The sequence below is a fragment of the Cuculus canorus genome, chromosome 16, assembly GCF_017976375.1.
Source record: "Cuculus canorus isolate bCucCan1 chromosome 16, bCucCan1.pri, whole genome shotgun sequence".
NCBI lineage: Eukaryota > Metazoa > Chordata > Aves > Cuculiformes > Cuculidae > Cuculus > Cuculus canorus.
In genome coordinates, this window is record NC_071416.1 from 14,646,841 (window position 1) to 14,662,170 (window position 15,330).

At 40.6% G+C, this 15,330-nt stretch overlaps 1 long non-coding RNA gene across 1 annotated transcript; it reads left to right on the forward strand.

The window, feature by feature from the left end:
- Nucleotides 1-348: 348 nt before the first annotated feature.
- LOC128853810 (uncharacterized) lies at nucleotides 349-8,890 on the forward strand. The gene is made up of 4 exons (XR_008452590.1): nucleotides 349-482; nucleotides 582-754; nucleotides 7,192-7,370; nucleotides 8,065-8,890. It is a non-coding gene; the product is annotated as an uncharacterized LOC128853810 (long non-coding RNA).
- The last annotated feature ends 6,440 nt before the right edge of the window (nucleotides 8,891-15,330 follow it).

A 15,330-nucleotide genomic window follows, 5' to 3' on the forward strand; every position in this document is an offset into this window, starting at 1 on the left:
GCAAATCCTGACTTGTAGACTGCGTTAGTTCTGTTAGCCATGTGCAATACCCAGGGATGTGAAGGTGACAGATATCTCACCAGTGTTTGCAGTAGGACATCAGTCAACTATAATAAATATGACATCTTTGAAGTATTACATCTGGAAGTGGCTAGCATATTTTCACATACATTTTCAATCTTGTAGTTAAAATCTATTCTAACCTTCTGCTGTCTCTGACTAGTGAGTTAAAAGTCCAACATTCTGATTTGTTAATTTTTAACCTGGGTATGTAAAAATGTTCTGATTTTTTTAAATTAAGATGAAAAATTAGCAAACCTTGCCCACACGTATTTCTATACTTGGATATAAAACACACAGTTAAGTATCATTTGAACAATACATTAATAACTAAACTAGATGACCTATCTGGATGTAGTCCAGCCTGAACAAAGACAGCAGTTCAAGTTGAAACTGAAAGCCGGTATTTACTATATGAACTGGTAGAGGCAGCATTCAATTTAACTTTAACAGAATCATAAAAGTTTAACAATTGTGTGGGGTTTGTTTGTGAATTTTAACCTTCTATTTATTGCAAACAGGAAAGAAACATTTTTCAAAGAGCAGCTGAAGAAGCTGACAAATTAAATTACATGAATGTGTCTAATCTGGGAAGAAGGAAGTTCTGCTTCAGATACATGCTTTATGCAACAGAGCCGTTTACTTTATTTGTAAACCCTTCAAAACACTGTCCAAAGTTCACTCTTTGTTCAAGGTAAGAATGTAATTGCATTACCTGAAATGTAATATAAGTAATAAAGTTAAGATTCACTAGAGAAAGACAAGTTGGAATTCAGAAAAAGCAATTTAAACAATCTTAATGCCTCTCTTCCCTCCCCTTCTTAATGACTCTCTCTCGTCCCCTTAAGAAATCTTTGAAGTAAGTCAAAAAGCACGAGTGAGTCTGTTTAAAGGTCATGTGTATCTCTGCTCTGTTTCCCCTTGGTGCAGTATGCCTTTGATAATCCCAGGAGTGTACACTCTTGTTCTACATTTTCATCCAAGTTTCATTTTTAGGGAAGACACAGCAATGTCCAGGTTTTATATATAAACCTTTGATATGTGTTTAACATTGCTAATTATACTCGTATTCAGACTTTCAAAAGCAAAGACTATCATTTGAAGTTCAAGGGAGATTTATTTGCAAGCACAGAGCATACTTGCAGAGAAATAAAATCAGTGAAATAGGAAGGCATATTGAATATAGGCACTTCTTCTGCAAAGATAAATGATTTAGTAATGAATAGATTCTTCAGGCCATAAAAAATCCATTTATTTTCTTTTGAATTTCAACTAGAGGTCTTGCACTTTCCCACTCAGTTATAATCAGTTAAAGTTAGAATACAGAGAATGAAACCAGAATACGGGCAGACCAGACAACAACCGTCATGTATAATATTAGAAGTTAAATTAACAGACATTTTAGAAGAGTCAACATTTCCACAGAAAGGTACTCATTTATTACGTGGAATGAAGATGTGATCTAAAACACACACTGCTTTTACAAATTATCTGCCTCTTAACAACATGCTGCCAGATTTTAATCAACTCATTAAAATGAAGGATCCACTTGACCTCTTCTGTAATTGTGGAAATGAACCAGAAATATGATTAGTCCAATAACTTTTCAGGTTGCTCCGCATTAAGCTTGCCTTATCAAGGAATCTGGTCTTGCAGCAGAGTGAACACACTCAGAGCTGGTTCTGGTTCACTTGTGTTTTCCTGAGTTTTATCTACACACCTGGCTGTGGAGCACAACACACTCCCCTTGCTTTGTGCTCTGCTTCATTCCTCATTTTCAGAGGGAATGAACACATCAGAGGGGTAGACATGGGAGTTTGTCCAGCTTGTAGCTGCATGACTGGAATTTCTGGCCCCAGGACTTGCCGATGGCCACATGTCTGCTCAAAGGCAGAGTCCTTGGGGCAGGTCTGCTGGGACAGTTCTGTGGCCCAAAAGATAAACTCAGCCCAGGATGGCCAAACGGCCTTGTTAGGATTGAAAGAGTAGTGACTCAGTGGCTGGACTCAAAATACGCTAAGGAGTGATCAGCTGTGGCTGTAGCACCATTTTCTCTTCCCCCTTTCTTTTTGGTGGTTCCCAGGGCCTGACGGAATGAGGTACATGTATTTTTTTCTTTTTAAATACTAACTGGAAGCGGGTCCGGTACTGCTACCGTCTGGCCCACAGGGACTTTTGGTATTGAAAAGGTCCCACTGAGGTCAATAGCCAGAGCTATTCGCACGATTAAGGGCTTACTGAAACAAAGGCGAAGGACTGGAGAAATGTAAGGAGAAACTGGCTGTTTAATTTTTGTGTTACCTGTAGCCTTCCTATTTCGGCATTAATGTGAGTAAATATGTCAGGAGTTGGGTAAATGTATTGAAATAAACTGGAAGATTACAGAACAGTGAGATGCAAAAGCTCCATTCCCAACACTGCTGCTATTTCTCCTTGACACGAAGAGATAAAATACAGTTGCCTTCAGGACTAGTCAGACTTTACCACCTCCTGTCTGCCCCAATTGCTGAATTTACCACACTATTTTCATTAGAAAACACGATTTTCCTTAAAGCACCCTTCTGAACACCACAGTGGCTCAGGAATTATTAAGCAGTGATATTTGCGTGGCGCTGTGACCGGGCACACAGCTGGGAGCAAGGGCTGGATCTGCTCAGTCCTCCTCTGGAGAGGGGAACATTCAGACTAGATGTAGGGAAGAATTTCTTCCCCATGAGAGTGGTGAGACACTGGCACAGGTTGCCAAGAGGAGCTGAGGCTGCCCCATCCCTGGAGGTGTTCCAGGCCAGGTTGGATGGGCCTTGGGCAGCCTGAGCCAGTGGGATGTCCCTGCCCATGGCAGGGGTGGAACTGGATGATCTTTAAGGTCCCTTCCAACTCAAACTATGCTATGATTCTATGATTCTATGATTCTATGATTCTATGATTCTATGATTCTATGATTCTATGATTCTCCTCACTCATCTTATGGCTCAGAGCGTACAATAAACTCAAGTGAAGGGACTCTCTGCTTTAAACACCACATTGACCATTCCAGTGTTTTTTAGCAAACACTTTTCAGGCAAAAAGAATTGATCTTTAAAGTATTTTCTAAGTTAATGCCTATAAAAAGTTGTAAGCATTATATATGTTTTCAAAGCAGCATACAACTGTATAAAGCTTTGAAAACATGCAGATTTCACCATTTTGGTCTGCGCAGATTAATAACTGGAAAGGTCTGTATCCCAATCAACTGCCCTAAAACACAGAAATACCTGGATCTCATTTCTCTAATGATAATCCAGATAGTCGAGAAATTAGAATAGAAAGAGAAATAGAAGGGAATAGAAATTAGCTAGAGAGTAAGTAAAAACATTAGTTCTGATTTTCTCCTGTTATTGTTTTCTCTTTCCTCATGCTGCGTATCAGAGCTGTAAGGAGCTTCGCCCCCAGACAGATGCTGGAAGCACACATCTGGAAGCCGAGTGCTGCAGGAGGCATCCTGCTTGTTTATTACAGCTGTACTTGAAAAACACATTCAAACCAAAAGGACCTCAGGGCTTGATCCATACTTATTATCTATAACTCTACCCATGGAATTTCTGTATATCCTGAAGTCTAGGAATTTTAGTCTAACTGTTTATGTGGTTAAAGACAAGATCTTTTGGTCACACGCTCTCGCTGCTCAGTAGATCACTATAAATCTAAGCAAATTGCTGAAGACTGAAACTCCAGAAGGCAGGAGGAATGATGTAAACAGAAGGTCCTGTTCTGACTCAGTCACTTACCAACTTGTGCTACATTTTTATTGCAGGTCAAAAGTCGACAGAGTATGCAAATTAAGAAAAAAAAGGTTCTTGTTTTGGAAAAATACACCATTTTAGTATTTATAATTACACACTGAGGGGCTTTTATGCTCTGCCTCATTTATCTTGGATTTTTGCATAATTTGAATTAGAAGTGGCAATATATGTAGAGCTCATTTATTCAAATTATACAGGGTTAGTGTTTTCCCTCCCTTGAATATGGTGTGCATTTTGGGATAAGTGCCAGATTCAAGGAGGGAGGAGGAGTATAAAAAGAAGAGACTGGAAAAAGACTACAGTGATACTTATTGCACTTTTAAAATGGCTTCCAAAGCCTCATGAAAAATTAGATGTGTAAGTTAAATCCTCTTCCCTATGCAAGACAAATAGATTCTCTGCAGATCTCAATAAATCCAACTGACATTTGCGTATTACTCATGCCATCTCAGGTGTACAGAAAATTGCTGTCCTCACCTGTGTAATTTAACAGAAGGTGGCTTTTCTGCATCCTCAGACACCAAGTCTTTCCTTTTCTCTTGCCATTCTTTAAAATGACATATGTCAAATATATTAGCTTAAGAACTGGCTTACCTTGGCTGTGTACACCATGTTACAGATTTTACTGTAAGGATTACTCACCGGGCATCCTGTTGTAAATAATGTTGTGACTAGATCTTATCATCCATCACAATCCAGGCAAAACATGTTTACAGTGTGGTTATCCAGTAAATGCAGTGTTTTGTATTCAGTTTTGCGCTATAATAATGAACACAACATGGTTCAAATTAAAGGTATGAAACTCCTGCTAAACTAAAGTGTCCAGAGCAGCAGAACTACTGTGCTGGACAGAATGGTCTCAGCCCTTAAAGGGAGATTAGCACAGGACAGTCTTTAAGACTTAATTATTCCCCGATGTGATGACTGTAGTTTGTACTGCAGTTGTTCCATACCCTCATGTGCAAAATGTGATCTTCCTGCAGGTTATTCGGGAGAGGAGGGACTTTTGCACAAATATGTCTATTGAACAAACTGAAATGAAACTGTGCGTTTGCCATGAAAACTCACAGCTGAGCGGGCCAGGTTCTTCACTCTCACATGCAAACCATGTGCAGAACATTTTAATATATTAGGAGCCTTAGTGATCTATACTTAAAAAGTAAATTCGCTATATTCTCCACTGGTGTAAGTCAACATTCGCCCATTAAGTGCAGCGTAATTTTATGCCAACATGATGATCTATGAAACCCATAAAAAAGCGTATCCCATCAGTACATAAAAGAGAAGTTGCGCTTCTGTGGGCACAACACAAGATTCCTAAACAGAGTAATTTTTTGTGAGCTTAAATTTCCAAAATGCGCTTTGGTAAGCAGGAACAGATGCAGCACAGATGTGAGCTGGACATTCGAACATCGTTCCTGCCTTCCTTGCCCCCAGTTGCTGCAGCTCACGTGGCCAGGAGGCAGCTCAGCCTCACCACCCTGACCTTGGCCAGCAGCAGCTCTGGCTCCCACACGGGCTGTTCGAGCCAGGGTGCACCAGACCCTCACCCAGGTGGGGCTCAGCACGCAGAGAGCCTTGTCCCACCACCTTCACAGCATGGGCCGCCGGGCTGCCCTGCCAGCTCCCAGGTCCTGCTCTTTCCCAGAGACCTGGCCCTTCTCACAGTCTTGCTCCCATTCCCAGGACTGTGCTGGCAACTGAACTCTCCCTGGAATATGAGTGCAATTGTCACTACTGTGCTTTTTTTATGCAAAAAGGTAGTTTCCAAGCTTTCAGCTTGTGCCTCCTGTTCCAGGCTTGTGTGCTCATTTCCTTCTACATTTCCAGGTCGTGAACCCAGCTGGGTCACAGGCTTATCTTTGGGAACCTCTGGTTGAACGTATGATCGTAATTCCATTGCCAAGCTCCACTGAAGTGCTGTGATTAGCAGGATTTATTTTTTTTCTAATAATACATTTGTTATGGAAAGAGCTGAAGTTGATATTCTATTCCTTAGGAAACAAAGATGCAGTGTTCCTTTTGTAATGAGATGGCCCCAAGGAATGAGCAATAGGAAAAAAAAGGGGGGGCGGGGGGTGGAAGGCAGATATCCACTTTTTAAGATATCAAACACTAAATTGTGCTGTACAGAAAATCTTTTAACAGCTCCTGCTATGCTTGTTCGTCTCCATCATGGGCCATGTTGTTGCCCCAAGGAAATATGTAGAAAACTCTCATTAGAAAGTTGCTTTAGTGCTGCTGAAGGGCAAGTTCTGTATCTATACATGTTATGTTTTGAACCATTCTTTCTCCATGGCTTGGAAAAAAGCGCCACTGCTTCCACATGTAAAATATTAACTCCCAGTGATACTCTTCCCAAATGCTAATGCACAGCTGTGGAGTTTGGATATTCCAGAGCTGACTCATTCTGCAACACAGCAGATTCACAGAGATGAAGTGGAGGAGGGGCAGTGCAAAATAGCTCTTTCAGGAATTAAAAGAACTCCTAAACCCCAAAGTATTACTATTCCATTACAGTATTTCTTTCATTGAAAAGTTTGGGTTTTAATGACCCCTAATTGATTTTTTTTTTTTTTTGGCTTTGCTTTGTTTCAACATAAAATCTCTGTCACTCCAGTGCAGGCTGCCAGTCTTTTGTCTGATGTTACAAACAAATCCAGCCAAACATTAAGATTCATAAGGGGGGTGGGGGGAAGCACAGCTTCTTAAAGCCACATCAAGTATGTTAGAGACAAAACATTTAATTTAAATGGTAGAAACTAACACAAAACAGCTTCAAACCTAGTAAGCAGAGTTAGCTAAGTAGAAACACATGTTCTTTTGACATTTGTTTTCATGACAATTAGAAGAAACTAGTTTTCAGCTAAGGTCCTTGTTCATCCCTTTGAGGCTTTGGCTAATACATTAATTCAGAATTACTGCAGAACAGGTGCCGATTGGAACAGTATAGGTAACTACAAGCAGCTTTGTAGTATGTAAGGCAAATAAGCCAAGTCTGGTTCAGGCACATACATAATCATATATTCAATGAGTCAAGCAAATGAGGAACGCAAAATGCTTTCATTTTTATGTTGCTTTGACCTCAGTGTATGTTTTGTTCTAATATGTTTTGCATGCTCTGATCATCCTGATCACATGCATGTGTCTCATTCACTTGCAGATCATATAGTTCTTTCCCTCATTTGAAGACAAAGCCCGGTGACAGCTTGCAAAGACAAGAACGGGTTTTCAACTTGGTGTCATTAGCTGGTTGGGTTTGGTTGCAACAGTTTTAATGTCAGCCCAAACCCACTGAGAGGATTAACTCGTCAATAGGTTCTTCCTACCTTTTTTTTTTTTCTCTTAGCTAAGAAGTGAATCCTCATTTTTCTGAAGTCAGTGGATGGTTTCAGACTGATTTCAACAGGGAGAAGATTTCACGTGTGATTAGAGAGACACAGCTGAGGTTTCAAAAGGGCAGATGGGTCTGGCAGACCCTGCTGGCTGCCGGGAGGTGATGGAGGTACGGGGACCATACTCTCTTGAGTAAGTACATACATAAATCTTAGGCTTTTGGGATGATTCTGAAAGTCCTAAAGAACCAAAATTACCTCAAAGGTGTTCAGCAACGTGGGCTACCCTGAAATTTGTTGCTCCAGGAATAAAGGAACACAGTTTGGGCAAGGCCAGGCTGCTTTACTTGCAAATAAGGGTGGAACTGGATTGAGGAGACAAGGGGAGAGCCAAGAATGATTTGGCTGGCTATTCCTGGGTGCCTAAACCAGGTAGGAACGATACTGCCAGTAGAAATGTTGACACATTCACACCCTAGTCCCTCCTGGGGTGGAGCAGCATTGACATGCCTTCCCTCTGGTCTGACACAGATGCAATCCTGCACACTATTTTCACTATTTTGCATCCCCTTCCTTCCTATTGCCTTCGGCAACTGCATGCCTTATCAATGCGGTATCAGTCCTAAGAGCAGAGTGCCTTGGTAAGGGTCTAACAGACAGAGAAAAATCAGCAGGTTTTACCCCACAGTATATGTAACGGGAAGACATCGCTGGGAACATGAATATAACTTGTATGAACCCCTCTGAATCCCATTTTCAGAAGAGTTCTGAGAGCTAGAAGCACACGCTGGTGCTGCTGTCGAGGGATTTGTCCAAGTAGGTGACATTTTCAAGAAATCCAGTTGTTAGCCAATTAATAATTATTTTCTTTTTGTTTGTTTAAACAGGTTTACCATGCTATTGAAAGACAGGAGTAATCTTAAAAGTCTTGCTAATGAGTTCGGAAACACAGAAATACCACACCCTTCATTTGATTTATTTCAGTCATGGAATAGATTTGTATGTGATGAAGAGCAACGTAGATGGTGTCCTAGGACAAAGACTTTCTGGATCCAGCCTGCATTAAATGGATATGTATGTGACCTTAGCCTTTATTAAATAAACAAAAAAATTGGCTTATTATTCTTAAATCTTAAAAATACTATTTCAGCATCTACGTATGCTCTTGGCATACAAACATCTGTATATGCAGAGCTGGATTTTTTCCCATATAGCATAGAAATTACAATATTTCTAGCAGGATGTCACAGTCTTCCCCATAGTTCTGTCTATGGCAAGGAGCAGATGGCTGAGGTCCACATCCCTCCTCAGTTCTCACTTGGTGCCATTGTAAACCCAAGCGAACAAGATCTTAATTGCTGGTGTCAGCCACTGCTGTGCCTCCGCATTAGAGGTGGGCATTTGCAGTGGTGTGCATAAATTTTAATACCAGTACAGATTTAATACAACCATGTTAATTTATTTTACTTCATGTAATGAAATAGGTAAAATCTTGCTAGAAGTACCGGATTGAACTATGGTGTCATAAATGTAAGAACGGTTTCACAGGCAGTGAAGGTTCTTATCTTCAATCTATATCAGGTTTCCAGCAATTGCTCACCCTCTGACCTGATCAAACCTCACCCTTTGTTTAAACGTTTTTTGGTTTATTTATTTTTTTTTTGTTTGTTCTCAATTCTCCTCGATAATGTATATACATAGACATCATACACATAATATTCTACTTCTAGGACAAGAAAAAAAACTGTGTTACTGCCCGGGCAACCTGTATCTATCTCGGGTGGGGTTTGCCACTATAAATGGCTCAGTATAGCGACAAGGTAGACTATTTCTTTGTCCTGAGGTGTGGCAGGAAGCATAAGTAGTTCAGTGGGAGGCTCCCTCCCTCCCCAGCAGCACCCAGGCAGTGTACAGCATGATCATGGGGACAAAATGTTGTCATTCCCATGAAACATAACACTGATCCTACATCCCCCACCCCACCCCCCCACTCATCAGTTTTAGCAACAGTTTTTGCAACAGCAGGGCGTTCACTTCGTATCAAAATCAGATTCTTTTACTTTAAAGACCTTTACCTCCAGCTGGATCCGGTCCGGTATAATCTCACTAGGAGGAATATTGGTTATACCAGCAGAGAAGCTGTCCCTTAATTCCAGTTTGCTAAGCCTGCAAAACACTTCAGAATCAGCCAGAGCGAATGTTGGTATAAATAAATGCTACTATTATCCTGCTGTTAAATTATGCCTTTTATCTGATGATCCCAAGCAGTTTATCAACAATGAATGATGCTCTCACAACATCACTGTGAACCTTGTAAATAACTGGGATAAGATAATGCAAAAGAATAGAAAGAGCTTTATACCAGCTCTGTGCTTTTTAACAAGCTGTAATAAATTGGGTATCACAGGGTGCAAAAACACTATACAAATGACTCTTTTTTTTGCCAATGCTATATTTTGTGCATATGATTTTGATTTAATCTCACTTATTTCTGAAGTCTATTAAACCAATTGTCTTAATCTCTCTTATTCTGCAGTGTATTTGCTCTGCATAGCAACAGTATTAATAAAAATCCCTCTATAAACACACACCAGCTGGAGAAAGCACCACAAGAACCCAGAAGGGTGACCCACATGTGCAGCATTATCCATACTCTTTTTATTACAGATAAACATTTTGTCTGGTCCTCCTCAAGAATGCCTTCTCCTGGATGCCCTGCTCCCTCCTGTCCTGCCGGAGCAGCAGCTGCAGCTGCAGCACATCAGGCAGTTGCCATCATCCTCCCCACCCCATGGGGAAGTGGAAATTTCTCTTCCCCTCCCCTTTTCTCTCTGTTCAGCCAGAGGTGATAATCCCCTCGGAATGCAGCATTTAGCACTTGTCAGGTATATGGTAATTGCTGCATTCCCAGAGGATTAAATCCCTGGAATCTAATTACAGTGGGCTGAAACCTCCCTATAAGAGAGAAGCTCTTCTGTACAAGAGGAGTGAAAGTCTATGTATGTGGGAATTGAGGGAAGGTGAGGCCTTTACCTCTTTCCTATCCAATGGAAGCAATGTTGTGGTCCCTCTGCTCTTTTTGGGATGAGTGTGGGTATCGCTGTCTCCAGCTGCGAGAGTGGACCGAAGGCTGTGGGGAGTGCTGTGCTCTGACTGCAGCTCCTGTGAAGGTCTGGGTGTCCCTGGGTAGGGTACACTAGTGCCAGAGCCTGGAAAACCCTGGCAGTAAAGCCATTTTATGGCTATAGCAATACTTGAAATACATAGGAAAGGCTAATTTTTTCTCCCCCTAGATGGGAACACAGGGCTAGATTGGTGCCAGGCAGCCAGGAGTGGATGAGGTGGAGAAGCAGCCCGTGAGTAGCAGGACAGACCTTGGGAAAGCTCAACAGCAGCAGAGCCTCACCCTGAGAGCAGTGTGTCCATGTCCTGCACCAGCTTGTACGAAGTCATAGAATCATAGAACAGTTGGGGTTGGAAGGGATCTTAAAGATCATCTAGTTCCAACTAGATGACGTCACAACTTCCTTTGGAAGGGTGTTCCAGGTGGCCCTAATGGCTACAGACTTCTTTACTTCTCCTCGAGTATACCTATCACGACAATTTTTATCTCCACAATTCTGGACTTCGGTTAATGAAGCTTGAGCTTAATTGTACGTCTTTTTCTGGGTGTTGACCCTCGCATTTAAGGTGAGAAGTAGCTCTTGGGTTTGGCCTCGCTAGTGAGGGTTTTTTTCATTCCTTGAATAATACGGATGTAATTCAAAACCCACTGAAGTCAACTGGAATTTTACAACTGACTCATAAGGCTTGATCAAACATGATTTTACTAAATCAGATTGCAGTGTACATCAACAAACAGATCCATATACACTCCTCTATCTATGTCCATAAAAACTGTATTATGGATAATCTAAACTTTCATTGTTACTGAATTGTCATCGAGAAGCATTTTATTTCAATTCAATTTGATGTCATAAGAGCATATTGCAGAGGAGGAAAAGAAAATTCAACAGTATGTAATACAAATACAATGATCTATAGATGTTATCAGAAGAAAATGAAGGAGACAGGAAGAGGTTTCTTTATAAGAAGAACGATCTCACTACAGACACAAAGATGAAGTGTGTTGTGTCAAGGTACCATGTAAGATTTTTGCTGTTTTACTTAGATCAAAAAAAAAGAACAGATGTGCTGCAAACTCATCTACATAAGCTATTTTATTGCATTCAGTTTTTCCAGGGGATAATTATATTTGGAGAGTGAAAAAATACATATAAGCCCTCAGTACCTCAAATCAAAGCCCTTTGTAATTGTATGTCTGCTTATTCTAAGAAAAGGGCTCTGTCTTTGATTACTCAACCTAATATTCTGAAAACATGAGTTTCAAGGAGACGAGTTTCTCCTCTGTTAAAATCTACACCTGCCAGCTCTTTAACTGATGAAACACAAGTGGGAAGGTTTTAAACTGTTACTGTCTATCTGTGTTATCTGTGTTTTAGTATTTAATGCTACCAAGACTGTGTTGAAAAACAATAGTATTAGAAATGAAGTAGTAGAATTGACTTTCCAAAGCCTTAGATTTTAAAAATATTGGCTTCTTTTTATTTGCTTGTGATTGTTGAAACTTTATGTATTCTTGGTTCCTATTTTCAAGCTTTTGTTTTCATTCAGAAAGACTAAAAAGAAATAAATAACTTTAAGAAAGTACTTACGGTTCTCATGGAAACACATGAGAACATTTCAGCCTCCCAGAACTGAATCTTAAAAAAACCCCAATATTGTAAGACTTAGTGACACGCTTAGAGCTTACACACTATGTAAAACATCACTGCTGTTGTCCTTGAATTATTATTTACAAAACAAAAAGATGAACAAACAGTTCTACAACAAAAATATTAAAAATATCTGTACCAAGTATGTAAAATTTTATACAGGAAAACCTGCACTGAGAATTAGGAGACCTGGCTCTGTCCCTGCCTCAGCCGCTGGATTTCCATATGACTCTATTTCATTACTTCTTTGCATGTCCAGGATCTGCAGTATGAAGTTGACTTGTAACGCTTAATAAATGAATAATTAAAATCATTCTCTGAAATTCCTGGGTGGAGGTCATACACACGTGTAGAGTATCAATCCATATTATTCATGCTATGACTGAGAAGCATGCACAACTAGAATTTGGAAACATAACCGGACAGTATGTATATAGCCTACTATAGACACCTCCCCGGCGGAGAGATTATTTCTAACTATGCCATTGATTTATTTTCTCACTTGGGGTAAACTATGTCTGATGCTTGTTGTTTGCCTAAAAAATAGAAAAGGAATACTAATTTTTCCTATTTTTTCTGGAAATGCTTTTCTTCTGATTTGGGAAATGTTGAGTGTTTAAGTCCCAGCAATTTTAGTTAAACGTTAGTACCAATATAATATTCATATGAGAAATGCACCGATAAAGTAATTATTTATTCACTTATTCATAAATCACAAAAACCCCACCTGATTGTCCCTGGCACAGCTATCAGCTAAGCAGCATAAATCATTTTACATCTCTTCTCCAGCCTCTTTTTGGAATTTTGTTCTATCTTTTTTCATTTTTCCTGGGTATATTTGGAACAACATTTTGATATGCAGTAGTGTCCTTTTGTAGTTTCTTTTTTTCTGTTTTCTCTGTAGTATTTCCTGTAGTCACCCTCTATTACAGTGTACAATACTTTTAGACAAGAGGATGCACGCAAAACAAAAATGCTCATTCAAACACAGGCAGAAAAGCAAGAGTGCATTACAACCTAATCTCCATTAGTCCACAAGTGACAAATTACATTGCAGTCACCTAAAATTTCCTCTGGTATTGCACTGAATTTTTGCATGTTATTTACGAGCTGTTGCATCTGACTCCAGAAGTGGCTGCACTTCCCTCAATGAAAAATTCACCGTACAGTTTTGAAAAACTCATTAAGTTAGCTCACATTTAATTTCATCTTTGCTCAGTGTGTGACTGGGTGTAAAAAACAAGTGAGGAGTTGAAGAGCTGGTCCAATATCTGCAAAGTGTAAAGTGTTGCTTTGTCAAGAAAAATGCCCGTGTAAACAGAGAAAAGGCTCTTTGTGGGGATGCCTGTCGGTTAATATAAAATCATGTGTCCTGGGGAGCCAGCTGGGGGGAAAGTGTTAAACGTGGCTGGGGCAGGAGAAATGTACTGCAGTTGAGAAGAATGATCTGATGGGTTGAATGAGGAGTCCAGAGGTGTTTCTGTCTGATGATGGAGCTTTGTCGCTCGCAGGAGGCATTTCAGCCGCTGCTGCAAGCCCATAGAAGGAGCTGGGAGGGCAGGAGATGGCCAGGGATGCTGGGAGGAAGCTGGGTGCATCATCAGAGGGTTCTGAGAAAGGTGGTGACACGAAAAGGCACGTGCCGCTTTCTCTCCGTTAGCCCGCTTCTGTTCTGAAGGCTAAGTCTTCCCCCTCACCCAATTATAATGTTTTAGTGCATTATCAACGTGCCCCTTGCTTGCTTGTGGCCACGCTCAGCTCCAGCCTGCTCCTCTCCACGCTGCCCAGGCTCCCACTGGGCGTGCTGGGCTCTGCCTTGTCAGTCACCCGTCCCCTTCCCTGGGGGGCACAGCGCCTACTGCACCTGCTCTGGTTTATGGATCCATTCCTCCATCCGATAGCGACATGACTCGTTCCGTTTCCCAGGTCAGAGATCCAGTATCCTCAGATCCATGTCCACAAACACATCTATTTCGTATTACTCTTGTGTCAAAAGCCATAGACTTTAGATACTGATTTTGTGACCTTCAAAATCCCCCAGTGAGGCAGGCACCGAAACCCGCTCTTAATACTGACACTAACCTCTGTTCTTACCCCTGTAATCTCGGCGAGAGTCAAATGAGAGCAGTGAGTAGGTTTTTGTATGTTTCTATGAACCTGTGCATTTTTTTCACTACCTACAATTTATTGTAAGGAAGATCAAGTAACTTCGTGAATAACTTCACTCAATTTTTTTTTCAGTAGCTGCTCAGCTATTAAAAAGAGGTGGAGTTTTTTCCAGCGAAATAATAAGGGAAAATAACATTCTGATAAATTATTATATGACCTTGTCACAGAACATTTTTACTATACTATTTTCTTAGTTTTAACTACTGAGCTATTGAATGTCACGTTTGTTTGATTTTTTTCTTTACGTTTGAATCATAACATTTATGCAATAATAGCAGCAGAGCCTACTAGTGAAAAACAATTGCATGTGACTCCAACCCAGATGAATTTTGATTGAAAATTGTCACCTATTGATGAAACTGACCTATTAATTTAGTGGCTGCAGCTGCACAAGGCTCTACACCTGAAGTCCATCAGATTGGTGGGCAGTGTTGGTGCCTGGTGAGCGAATCTCAGGGAGGAGACGGTGATTCAATCTCTCTCCCTCCAGAGCTGCTGTTTTCAGGTCAGAGCTGAGCTTCTGGCTGTGTTTGAGTGGTCAGGACATCTTGGGAGACATTTCCTCCTTGCTCTATTTTTAGAGGAGGAAGAACTTGATTTCTCAGGGTTATGATGTTCTAATAAGTACTAGTATTTTTTCTTCCCCGAGGACTGGAGTTAACTCAAGCAGTAATGTAATAATATCTGATTACAGATAACTGGAGAGTGTGACCAAAAGCTTGAGCTTGATTGCCAGAGAAATTTAGAGAAGTCCCACCTTAGCAGTATGCTTTGTCTTGATAAAACACTGCGTGAAGGAAGTATATTTCTGATTAATAGTGGAAACACGTATAGATGGAATTAGCAACTGTCTACACACATAAAGTGAATTCGCTAAGTATGAAATTACCAGTTTGCTTCTGAGCTCAGGGTTGCTGCAAATTCACAAGGCAAAATACGCAGGAAACCTTGGATTAGTCCTCAAACTGTCATTTGCATTAAAAATATGCATATGCATGCCTACCGGGAAACATCAGAAGTAGGCAGTTTAGGGCAAATTTGCAATGCAATATGTAATTTCTTCTAGGGAGCCTGCAAGATGACTGGTCATCGTATGTTTAAATCTTGCAGCTGTTCATTGATTCATTCTCGTAGTATTTGTGCCAGCTATTCTTCCTTACTTTTTCCTGTGAAGACGAGACAAAATGAGTGGAAAAACTGGAGGGAAGG